Raw genomic sequence first — 10,977 nt, 5'->3', positions numbered from 1 at the left:
CTCACTGCTAAAGGGAAGAGATAGATAAAAGCAGCTTCCACTTGGGAGCCCAACAGAGAGAAACAGGGAACCTTCTGGCCTGCAAAAGCCTGGTACACATCAGCTTAAATTAAGCTCTTAACAGAAGCAGAAGACTCCGTAGCAATCATTGCAAATTGTGTGACATTATTCATACAAATGTTCTGCAAAGATAATGGCCAGCCCTGCTTATCTGCCGTAGTAATTAAAAAGCTCTAATGAAATAATACTGAGAATCATTTCAAGGCTTTCTATGATGGGGCTGGGGCTCCTCAGAGAACACTCATTTTTTTCCAGCTTTGACCTGAAGTTGTTACTCATTTTTGAAAGCTAATGCCATGCTAAATTTTAATAATACAGCAAGTGCACATTTCTGCGCTGTATTAATCACACATTTAATGCTCCACAGAAGACACCCACAAAGAGCACCAGTGCAGCAGCCAAGTGAAAAGTGTCTATCACACCAGCAGTGTCCTCACTAGCTATAATTGTTCCTGTGCAGCATTTGTATGCATTAAATTACCATGATGCTTCCTTAGCTCTCCTCCTTCCCTAGAGAGGTCTCTCTGACACTCTTGTAGGACTTACTACTTCTATAGAATACTAATCAAAGATCAATATAATTTCTTTCCCCTGGCATTCTAATTAGGATTGCATGGAGTTCTACACTATCAAGTCACAAAGTTTAAAGTTACTGGAGAACCAGGATGAAGTTTGATACAGTTGCATAAGCAGTAACTTAACCATCTTTTTTTTTCACATGGCTTTCTTATTCTGTGTCATAAATCAGAGAATTGTATTGATTAGAAAAGACCTCTAAGATCATCAGGTTCAACCATCAACTCAGCACCACCCTGGCAATTAAACCATGTCTCAGAGTGCCACATCCACATGCTTCTTGAATACTTCCAGGGACAGTGGCTCCACCACCTTCCTGGGCAGCCTGTTCCAATGGCTGACCTAAACCCCATCACAGCCAAAACTGTGCGAAGGTCTCCATAATCAGACAGGAAGATTCTTGCTGGGACCACAAGACTGCTATGATACACAGCATCCTTCTGCCTAGGAGACTCCTGTTGCTAGAAAGCCTGGAATGATAAAACCACAGAATGGTTTGGCTTGGAAAAGACCTTGGAGATCATCTAGTTTCAATCCCCTGTCATGATCAGGTACACCTTTCACTAAACCAAGTTGTTCAAGGCCTCATCCAACCTGATCTTGAATCCACCTGTCCTGACTGTGTTGGAACTTGGTTTCAGTGCATTTAAACACTAAGGAGCAATGACACAGAGCAGAATTGCTTTCTTCTGGGCTCCCACTATGAGAAATGGTCCCAGTGCTCCACTTGCACTTGAAAGATTCAGAGCTTTCTCTTCCTCCAGAGCATTTGGGACAAGCACGCTGGTTTAAGGAACACATAATTATGACCAGTTTAATTGAAGGACATTTTGTTTCCAGTCTCCCTCACTAAGAGAAAGGAGGCAGACTCACAGATAAGAGGTTTGTGATGGAAAATTAGAAGGAAGTGATTTTGTAGGGGCAGAAAAAAGACAATTCGTGAAGAAGACAATTCGTGAAGAAGGTTCCAGGAATAGATCCACACAAGATGCCTTTCTGAGATTAATGAATTTTTTTGTGCATGCCTATAATTGCTTTCGTTCACATGGAACAGATCCAGCTGCTTTCAGCAGCCACAAATGAGAAGCAGAAGGAAGCAGAAGAGAAAACGACCATATTTTGTTACGTTCAGCAGTTAAAATCACCGGACAGCAAATAAATTACGTTAAGCACAATTAAACATGGAATTAACAGCAATCATTTGTAAGATAACACAACAAGACAGCTGAGATAAATGACAAAGGGCTTGCATTTCATCCTAGTGAGAAACACTGCCAAGATACATGTTTACAGAGACATGGACTTGGGGTCAGAGAACTGATGGGATTCTCATGATACTTGCATCCATCTGTGCCCAGCTTCTGGCTGTGCCTCATCTCCTCTGCTGTTTTTCTGTGCCACACAAAACCTCCTGCTATTGCAGTAACTAAATCGGTGTCACCAGGGGCAGGACTCCCAGTGCAAGCCTGGGCTCAGAGGGCTGATATTTAGCTGAGTTAGACTTGCCCTGCATGGTACTGAGCTGCTGGTGGGTGAGAAGCTGGACATGAGCCAGCAACGACCACTTGCAGCCCAGAAGGCAAATGACATCCTGGGCTGTTTCAAAAGAAGTGTAGACAGCAGCTTGAGAGAGGTGATTATGCCACTGTTCTCTTTGGGTGAGATCTCACCTGGAGTACTGTGTTCAGCTATGGGGACCCCAAAACAAAAGAGACATGGACCTGTTGGAGTGGGTCCAGGTGAGGGACAATCAGAGGGCTGGAGAATCTCTTCTATGAGGACAGGCTGAAGGAGTTTGGGTTGTTCAGGCTGGAGAAGTAAGGGCTCCAAGGAGACTTTAGAGCTGCATTTCAGTATCTGAAGCAGACCTACTGGAAGCCCAGGAAAGGACTGTTGAGAAGGGCTTGTAGTGACAGGATGAGGGAGAATGGATTGATCGGGGTAGAATTAGGTTGGACATTAGGAGTAAGTGCTTCACCATGAGGGTTCTGAAATATTGGAACAGGTTGCCCAGAGATGTGGTTGAGGCCTCATTCCTGGAGACATTCAAGGTCATACTTGATATGAGCCTGAGTAGCCTGTTGTAGTTTGAGGTGTCCCTGCTGACTGCAGGAAGGTTAGACAAGATGACCACTGAGGGTCCCTTCCATCCTGATGCAATCTGTGAACCCATGAATCTACACTGAGAGATGGCAGAGCAAAAAATAGCAGCTGCCACTCTGTTGGAGATGACTCTGATCTTTAGAGCACTGATAATGATAGCAAAAGAGGCAAATTTTCCCCATGACATGCCTGCACAGTACCTCCTGGGTAGGTACAAGCTGTACCTCTGTGTGCTCCAGAGTGCTGTGAAACAACTCTGATCTAGTTGGAGATGCTCCTGCTCACCACAGGGAGGTTGTATGAGCATCCTTTCCAACCTGATACAATCTGTGATGCTGCAAATCTGCTGGAGAGGGTCCAGAGGAAATCATAGAGCTGATCAGCCTGGAGAACCTGCCCTATGGGAACAGGCTGATAGAGCTGGGTTTGTTCAGCCTGGAGAAGAGAAGGTTCTGGGGAGACCTTAGAGTGGCCTTCCACTACCTGAATGGAACAGGAGAGCTGGGGAGGGACACCTATACTTCAAGCTTTCCACACTCTTTGAAGGATAGTCCTAATTTAAAACCTGATTTCTAGCTCCTGATGTGAAAATACAGGCATAAAAACTTCATAATCGATGAACAGATAGAGCAGCAGATCTGAAGGAGATGATGTAAGGAGATCTGCAGTGAAATTGTTTCTTTGAAGATGTGGATTTGGCCTTCATCTATAGATACCAATGGAAACACGGTTCAAAATAAAGGAGTCTAAATCTATTTTGTTTCTCACTGCTCTCTTTCCTCCTGAAGAGTAGCTGACAGGTAGAGAGTAAGCCAAGAGAACACAGCCCCTGCATTAACCATGAATAGAGACAAATGCCAGGTGGAGATGTCAGCTGCAATTTTTCATTCCATGCTGATAGCAGAAGATTCCACAGAGCAATGCCAAAATGTTAGGGTAGAAAATGCATCCCATGGCTCCCATAGTCCTGTTTGTGACTTTAAAAAGGCTTTTCATTTGCAAAAAGCAATTTCTTTCTACTACTGCCATTACTCCATGTGGCTTTGTCACAACTGATCTTCATTAAAGATGAAGACCCTGTAAGAAAGGCACAGTTTTCTAGTAGAGATAATTGATCTGTATTGTGATCCAATGGAAGTGTCAGCATGCCAAGGAATGGTGCACTCACACATGCTGAGCAGTGTTAGACACTGGCACAAATAGCACTGCATTTCCCAGTTTGATTTGATTTAGGAATTACAGGGAAATCATCTTCTGCTAGGGGCATTTTCCTACAAACCAGACATGAGCAGAGCCACAGCCAGAGCCAAGACTTCAATTCACACAGAGGAGAGCATGGAAATCTTTCAGAGCTTAGCGCAGAGGTAAGATCAGGGTTCAGGTTTGTTGACTTCTTTGAGAACATGTTTTGTTGGTGTGATCCCTCTAATAAAGCTCTACCAAAGGTTATTACTAACAGCTCATGTGCAATGACTATGGAGAAGGAATGGCAAGGAAATTATTTTGATTCCTCATGTGGCTATGCTATTAGTAAATTCACTGGACCTGCAACCTAAGATGTTATCTAGTCCAACTCTACTGCTGAAAACTTGAGTCAGGCATAGAATATTAGAGCTATGGATGTTACAGGCAACATTAAGACTAAAACCAATATGTTTGACAGAAAATTTGTGACATTTATATCCCAGGCAGAAATGACACAAGTGTTGTTAGCAAACAGCATTGTCTCAGGTTCTGAGAGGTGATTACACCCACATATATATCTGCTTTTGAAGTCTTCAGTTGTTCAGAATGATCTGCTCATAAGCCTTGAGTTGAAGAAGTAAGTATGTGTCAGGAGGAGGAAGGCAAAGAGAGATTTTCTGGAGAGAAAACTCTACATTACAATTTCATAGGACTGAAAAAGGACTTAGATCATAGAATCATAAAATGGTTTGGGTTGGAAGGGACCTGAACGATCATTTGGCTCTAACCCCACCTTGCACTGGGCAGGGACACCTTCCACTAGAGCAGGTTGCTCAAGGCCACATCCAGCCTGGCCTTAAACATCCCTTGTGGGGATATCCACAATGTCTCTGTCCAGCCTGTTCCAGTGTCTCACCATCCTTACTGAGAGAGAAGGTTGGGTTACACCTTCATAGGACTGAAAAAGAACTGAGATCCTCAACACTGTCTTCATTTCATAAAATAAATATTTATAAAGCTAATTAAGCAATTAGGTAAGCCTGGATTTTATGATGGAGTCTTGCCCTTGACTAATACAATTTCAATTTAGCACAAATTTTAGCTGCCTGTGGAAAAAGATTAATTTAGCTCTAGCATTGCTGCAGTAGATTGATCCAACCAAATTAAACTCACACTCGAAATCCCCAATGTACGTTTGGTGAGCGAGGACAGCTTATTAACCAGTCTGAATCATAATAATTGCATCTTGCCTTCAGACAGCTCGTTGTCTCCAGAGCATTGCAGATCTGAAATTTTCTGCTTTCTTCATCAGAATTCAGAATGGTTGCCATGTATCCACCCAGGAGTTACAGACACAGGCTGTAAATGACAGGTCAATTAGGAAGGCAGGATGAATTCCTAGAAATGCTGGAGAACAAGGAGTGGACAGAATACATTACAAAGGAATTGTGAATGTGACTTAATTCTTGAAACAGAAAATCAGAAGGGAGGCTCAACAAGGAGAAGTGTGGAGTCCTGCACCTGGATGGGAACACCACCACGCACCAGTACAGGTTAGGGGTTGACCTGCTGGAAAGCAGCTCCATGGCAAAGGGCATTGGAGTCCTGGTGGACAAGAAGATATCCATGAGACAGCAATGTGCTCTTGTAGCCCAGAAGGCAAATGGTCTCCTGACGTGCATTAAGAATGTGGTCAACAGATCAAGGGAGGTTCTCCTGCCCCTCTACTCTGCCCTGATGTGACCACATCTGGAGTATTGTGTCCCATGCTGCGCTCCCTCGTTCAAGAGGGACAGGGATATTCTAGAGAGTATGCAACAGAGGTTACCAGGATGAGGAAAGGACTGGAACATTTGTCTGATGAGGGAAGGCTGAGAGACCCGAGGCTGTTAATCTGGAGAAGAGAAGGCTGAGAGGAGATCACACTAACGTTCAAAAATACTTCAGGGTGTGAAGGAGGGGCCAGTCTCTTTTCAGTGGTGTCCAGTTGCAACGGGCAATGGACACAAACAGGAGCCCAGAAAGTTCCACCTCAACAATAAGGAGAAATTCCTTTGCTGTGAGGATGCCGGAGAGCTGGACCAGCTGCCCAGAGAGGTTGTAGAGTCCTCTTCTCTGGAGACTTTCATGACCTATTTGGATGCACTCCTGTTTGGCCTGCAGTAGGTGACCCTACTTTGGCAGGGTGTTTGGATTTGATGATCCTCAGAGGCCCCTTCCAAGCCTTCCCATTCTATTAGGTAGGAAAGGGTAGAAAAATACACATCACACCATACCACCCTCATTAAATCCTTACCTCCTACTGAGGCTGAAAACCTGTGAAATTCAGGAAAAAAAAAAGGATTCAAAGGGAGGCAAAAAAGTGTAAGTTGGAAGCAGCATGTAGAAGTTAAGCATCATCTGATTTGGTGCAGGGAGAGAAGTTACTGTGATGGGACCATAAGACAGCAGAACGCACACATGGCTGTGAAGAATCTGTGGAACAGCTTGAAAGAAACAGTCCAGATGGATCTAGAGATCACTTGCATCCAGATGACAGCTTCAGAAGAAGGTGGTGCACTGACTGTAGGAATTGGCTATTGCCCTCCCATCACAGAAGTCTGCATTATTTTTGTGACTTTTTGTTTTTCCTCATCACAAAAGAGGCAAAGTAATTCACTTATTGGGTTCAGATTGGGCCAAAGCAAAAGAAAATCCAAGGGTCATGCAGTTGGAGCTGGGTAAAATATTTTTGGGAAATAAAACCTTTTGAAATAGGGAGCTTTGAGCAGACCAAAATGTTGCCTGAGTAGGACTAAATTCAAAGGATTATTTTCCTAATGGGATAAGTGGGAAGGGAAAAAATACATTACAAGAAAATTAAATGTCATTGTTTTGAATAAAGTGTTTTGATTGTTAATTTTGGGTTAAGAAATAAGACTTTTTGTCTGTTTTGTTACTGAGGTCAGACTTCAATACAGAGCAAAATACATTGTTTCTAGTCTAACAAAATATGTTCTAAATTGTCTAAATAATTCAGCTTAACCTTTTTTGTTGTTGTTGTTGGTTTTACTTTTTTGCACTTCCCACCAAATCTAGCTGTGAAGTACTGTGAAAAGGAAAACAGCCAAACTGGCATAAGCTTCAGAGTCTTAGTGGTTGTGTAGCTCCACATCTGAGTGAGGAAAGGCAGACTGACAGTTCCACCAGTCCCTGGGTAAACTGCAAGCAGGAGCAGGCTCTTCTCAGTGGTCCTCAGTGATAGGACAAGAGGTAATGAGCAAAAACCTCAACACAGGAAATTCTATCTGAGCATGATAAGGAACTTCTTCACTTTGAGGGTGGCAGAGCAGTGGAACAGGTTGCCCAGAGAGGTGGTGGAGTCTCTATCTTTGAAGATGTTCAAAAGCCTCCTGGACATGTTCCAGTGTGACCTGCCCTAGGCGATCCTGTTATGTCAGGGGGGCTGGACTCAATGATCTTCATAGGTCCCTTCCAACCCCTACTATACTATGATTCTGTTGCATTTGCCTGCAAATTGAAATCGATTCCAAGAAGGTGAAGTCCTTATTCTTATCAAAACCTTGTTTGGAGAATAGGGAGAGCATGCCAGGACATTTCACATGCAGGGCAGCAGTGTGCTCTAGGGCTGTCCTGCCCACTTGTGATGGACTGCCACACTGTGGTCAATGGACTCAGGAATTTCAGAGATGAGTCAATAAAAGCTAAGTACTGACTTCAGGGTTGGAACACACCAGCAGTGGCACTTGGGCACAGCCATCTTGCAGATGAAAGAGAAATGTCAACAGGCTCAGTGAACGCAAATCCCTTGTAACAAGATACATTTCACTATCTGCTGTAGTGCAGACAGAAGCAAACATGCTTCTGACCTAAAAGATCCTTTCCCATCTCTAAAGTTCATCCTGTGGGAGTCAGTGTGACACCCTCAAAGGACTAGAACTGCTGAATGGAGTACTGCTGAGATTCTGCTCTGAGATAGGCACCCTTGCCACAAACACAATACCCTCATTTTACATAAAGAACGATTTTCACAACCATGCCAGCTCTGATCTCTCAGCCCTGATCTCCAAAATGCCTTCTGAAGGCAAGCCTGGGGCTAGCATTTTAAACTCTTTTGGTCATGAAAATGCCACCCACGGATTCAGCAGAAATACTGATTTCATGGCACAATATAATTTCCTTTCCCTTATGCTAACCTTTGCATGTTCCACAGGCAACACATTATTTTCCCTTAAAGAGAACTGCCTTACCAACTTTCTTTACTCTACACATATTAACCACCTGTTCTTTCAGAGGTAATGAACCCACTACATATCTGAGCAGTTGCCCCCATTTTGTGTTTGGCTTTGAAGTCTGCTAATAATATTGCAGACCCAAAGAAGGCTGGTGTGCATGACAATGTATCTGCTTTTCTCAGTCATGCCAGCTGACAACACGGTGGAGTGTTTGGAATTAGATGAACTTTAAGGTCCCTTTCAACCCAGAATGTTCTATGATAATATGACTTGTGACTCTGAAAAGATCCTACAATCTAGGAAATCAGTTGGAAGTGCAACTTGCTACCAAGGTACTATCAGAAGTGACTGCAGGTCTGCTCAGCAGCATGTGCTTACTTCCCAATGTCAGGACGTTCACTCAGAATTACCAAGTTTGTAACTTATTTGTTATCTGTCACACATTTTGCCTCTCTGATTCATCTACTTATCATTCATTCCATGAAGGAAGCCAACTGAGAGGAATAATCTCCTTACTTAGCATACTAGATGTCAGCTGAAAAAAGCCCTTGTCTGTCCACCCATTAGTAGCGTAGGAGGGAGATGCATAATTGATCTGACTTCTCTCTCACATTGTTAAAAATAGAAAATAACTCTGCTGCCATCAACAAACTATTCAATATCTCAGACTTTAATGACAGACACTGACACAGCTGTCATCCTTCTTGAGCATGATGGCCTACAATGAACCCAAATCTCAAAGCCAGACAAGAATCAAAATCAGAGGATGACACAGATAGGAAGCAACCTTTCTATCAAGTCTGTGTAATCTGGAATGCACAGTTTTGGCACAACTCTGCCAAAAACTGTTGGATAATTGAGACTTGCAGGCCTTGTAAAATGAAAGTAGCACTCTTACTTTCTGCTGACAGCTCTGAGTGAAAAAAAAAAGCTCCCTCTGTGGGGAGTGATCAGACTCAGCTAAGGATATGGCATTACTTTCTCGCAAGAAAATCACCTCCTTCTCCATCTTATGGCTTAGCAGGTTATCATGAAGAGGAGATGAGAGAAGAGGAAGAGCTCTGGAAAGTTGTTTACTAACCCTGCATCAGTGGCTCTAGTACTCAGGGCCAGGCAAAGGTGGAGATAAAGCAGCTTTCAGTGTCCAGCATTTTGCTTCCTCCTTAGTATTTAGCACAGAAAGGTGGATGAGCCTGTGCAAGATCAACAGCCTTCAGCAGCCTGGCCAAGTGGAAAGTGTTCCTGCCCATGGCAGGGGAATTGGGGCTGGATGATCCTTGGAGTCTTTTCTAACCCAAACCACTCTATGGTTGAAGTGATTGCAGAAGCACACAACTGGATTTTGCCTTCAAGCTGCCATCCATCTAACCCTCACTGATCCCTAAAGGGAAGAGATTCAGTTAACACCAGCAGGTGCTGTCAGCCATTAAAGAAAACCATTTCTAGCATCAATAATTTTCAACAAAGGAGCTGTGTGTTTCCAAGGAGCAATATAAAGCCCAAAAGAGCTATAAAAGTCTTACTTACTACTGAAGCTCTGAAGATAGGACCTCAGACCACATCTGCAAAAACAGTAAAGTGCTGAGTCTTGTTTCTCCTAACCATTTTGTTGCTCATTTTCTCCTCAGTCTCTTTCTTCATGCAGGGATACAGAAGGAATCAGCATGGCTTTGTTCACGGTCACAGTCATGTGTTGGTAGTTTAAATGCAGGTAGGTTGTTCAGGATTCTGCTTCCAAGGGATTCTTCCTGAGCTTAACTTGCAAGTTAGCAGCTTCAGTACAAGAGCTAAGTTCTGTTCTTCCACATCAGATACAGACTGGAGAAGAGGTCCCTGTATAGAATCATAGAATCAATCAGGTTGGAAGAGACCTCTAAGATCATCCAGGCCAACCTAGCACTCAGCCCTAGCCACTCAACTAGACCATGGCACTAAGTGCCTCATCCAGGCTTTGCCTGAACACCTCCAGGGACAGCAACTCCACCACCTCCCTGGGCAGCCCATTCCAATGTCAATCACTCTCTCTGGGAAGAACTTCCTCCTAACATCCAGCCTATACTTCCCCCAGCACAACTTGAGACAGTGTCCCCTTGTTCTATTGCTGGTTGCCTGGGAGAAGAGACCAACCCCCACCTGGCTACAGCCTCACTTCAGGTAGTTGTAGACAGCAATGAGGTCAGCCCTGAGCCTCCTCTTCTGCAGGCTAAACAATCCCAGCTCCCTCAGCCTCCCCTCATAGGGTTTGTGTTCCAGGCCCCTCACCAGCTTTGTTGCCCTTCTCTGGACACGTTCCAGCACCTCAACATCTCTCTTGCATTGAGGGGCCCAGAACTGGACACAGGACTCAAGGTGTGGCCCGACCAGTGCTGAGTACAGGGGAAGAATAACCTCCCTCGTCCTACTGGCCACATGGTTCCTGATGCATGCCAGGATGCCTTTGGCTCTCTTGGCCACCTGGGCACACTGCTGGCTCATCTTCAGCCTACTATCAGTACCCCCAGGTTCCTTAGCCAGACCACATTCTGATACGGAGATGGAGAAGACACAATTCGCACAGAGATGTCCTAAAATTAACACAGGGAGGAGGTCTGATTACAGTGACAGAAGAGGGCAAATAAAACAGCAACAGGAAAAAAAACAAGCCACTTTATCAAACCAGAGTCAGGCTACAAGGTCCTCTTCTCCAGCAATGCCTGTGTACCATTAGAATATCAACACATTTAAATTTATTTCCAATCATTTTTTTTCCTTTCTGTTTTGCATTATGTAATTTAAGGGGAATGTAACAGCAGTTGTGATGAGCCTCCTCTGCAAACAC

Source organism: Pogoniulus pusillus, chromosome 5 (genome assembly GCF_015220805.1).
Source record: "Pogoniulus pusillus isolate bPogPus1 chromosome 5, bPogPus1.pri, whole genome shotgun sequence".
In the NCBI taxonomy this organism is placed as follows: Eukaryota; Metazoa; Chordata; class Aves; order Piciformes; family Lybiidae; genus Pogoniulus; species Pogoniulus pusillus.
The sequence above is the reverse complement of the archived record's forward strand: the minus strand, read 5'-3'. Positions refer to the sequence as shown.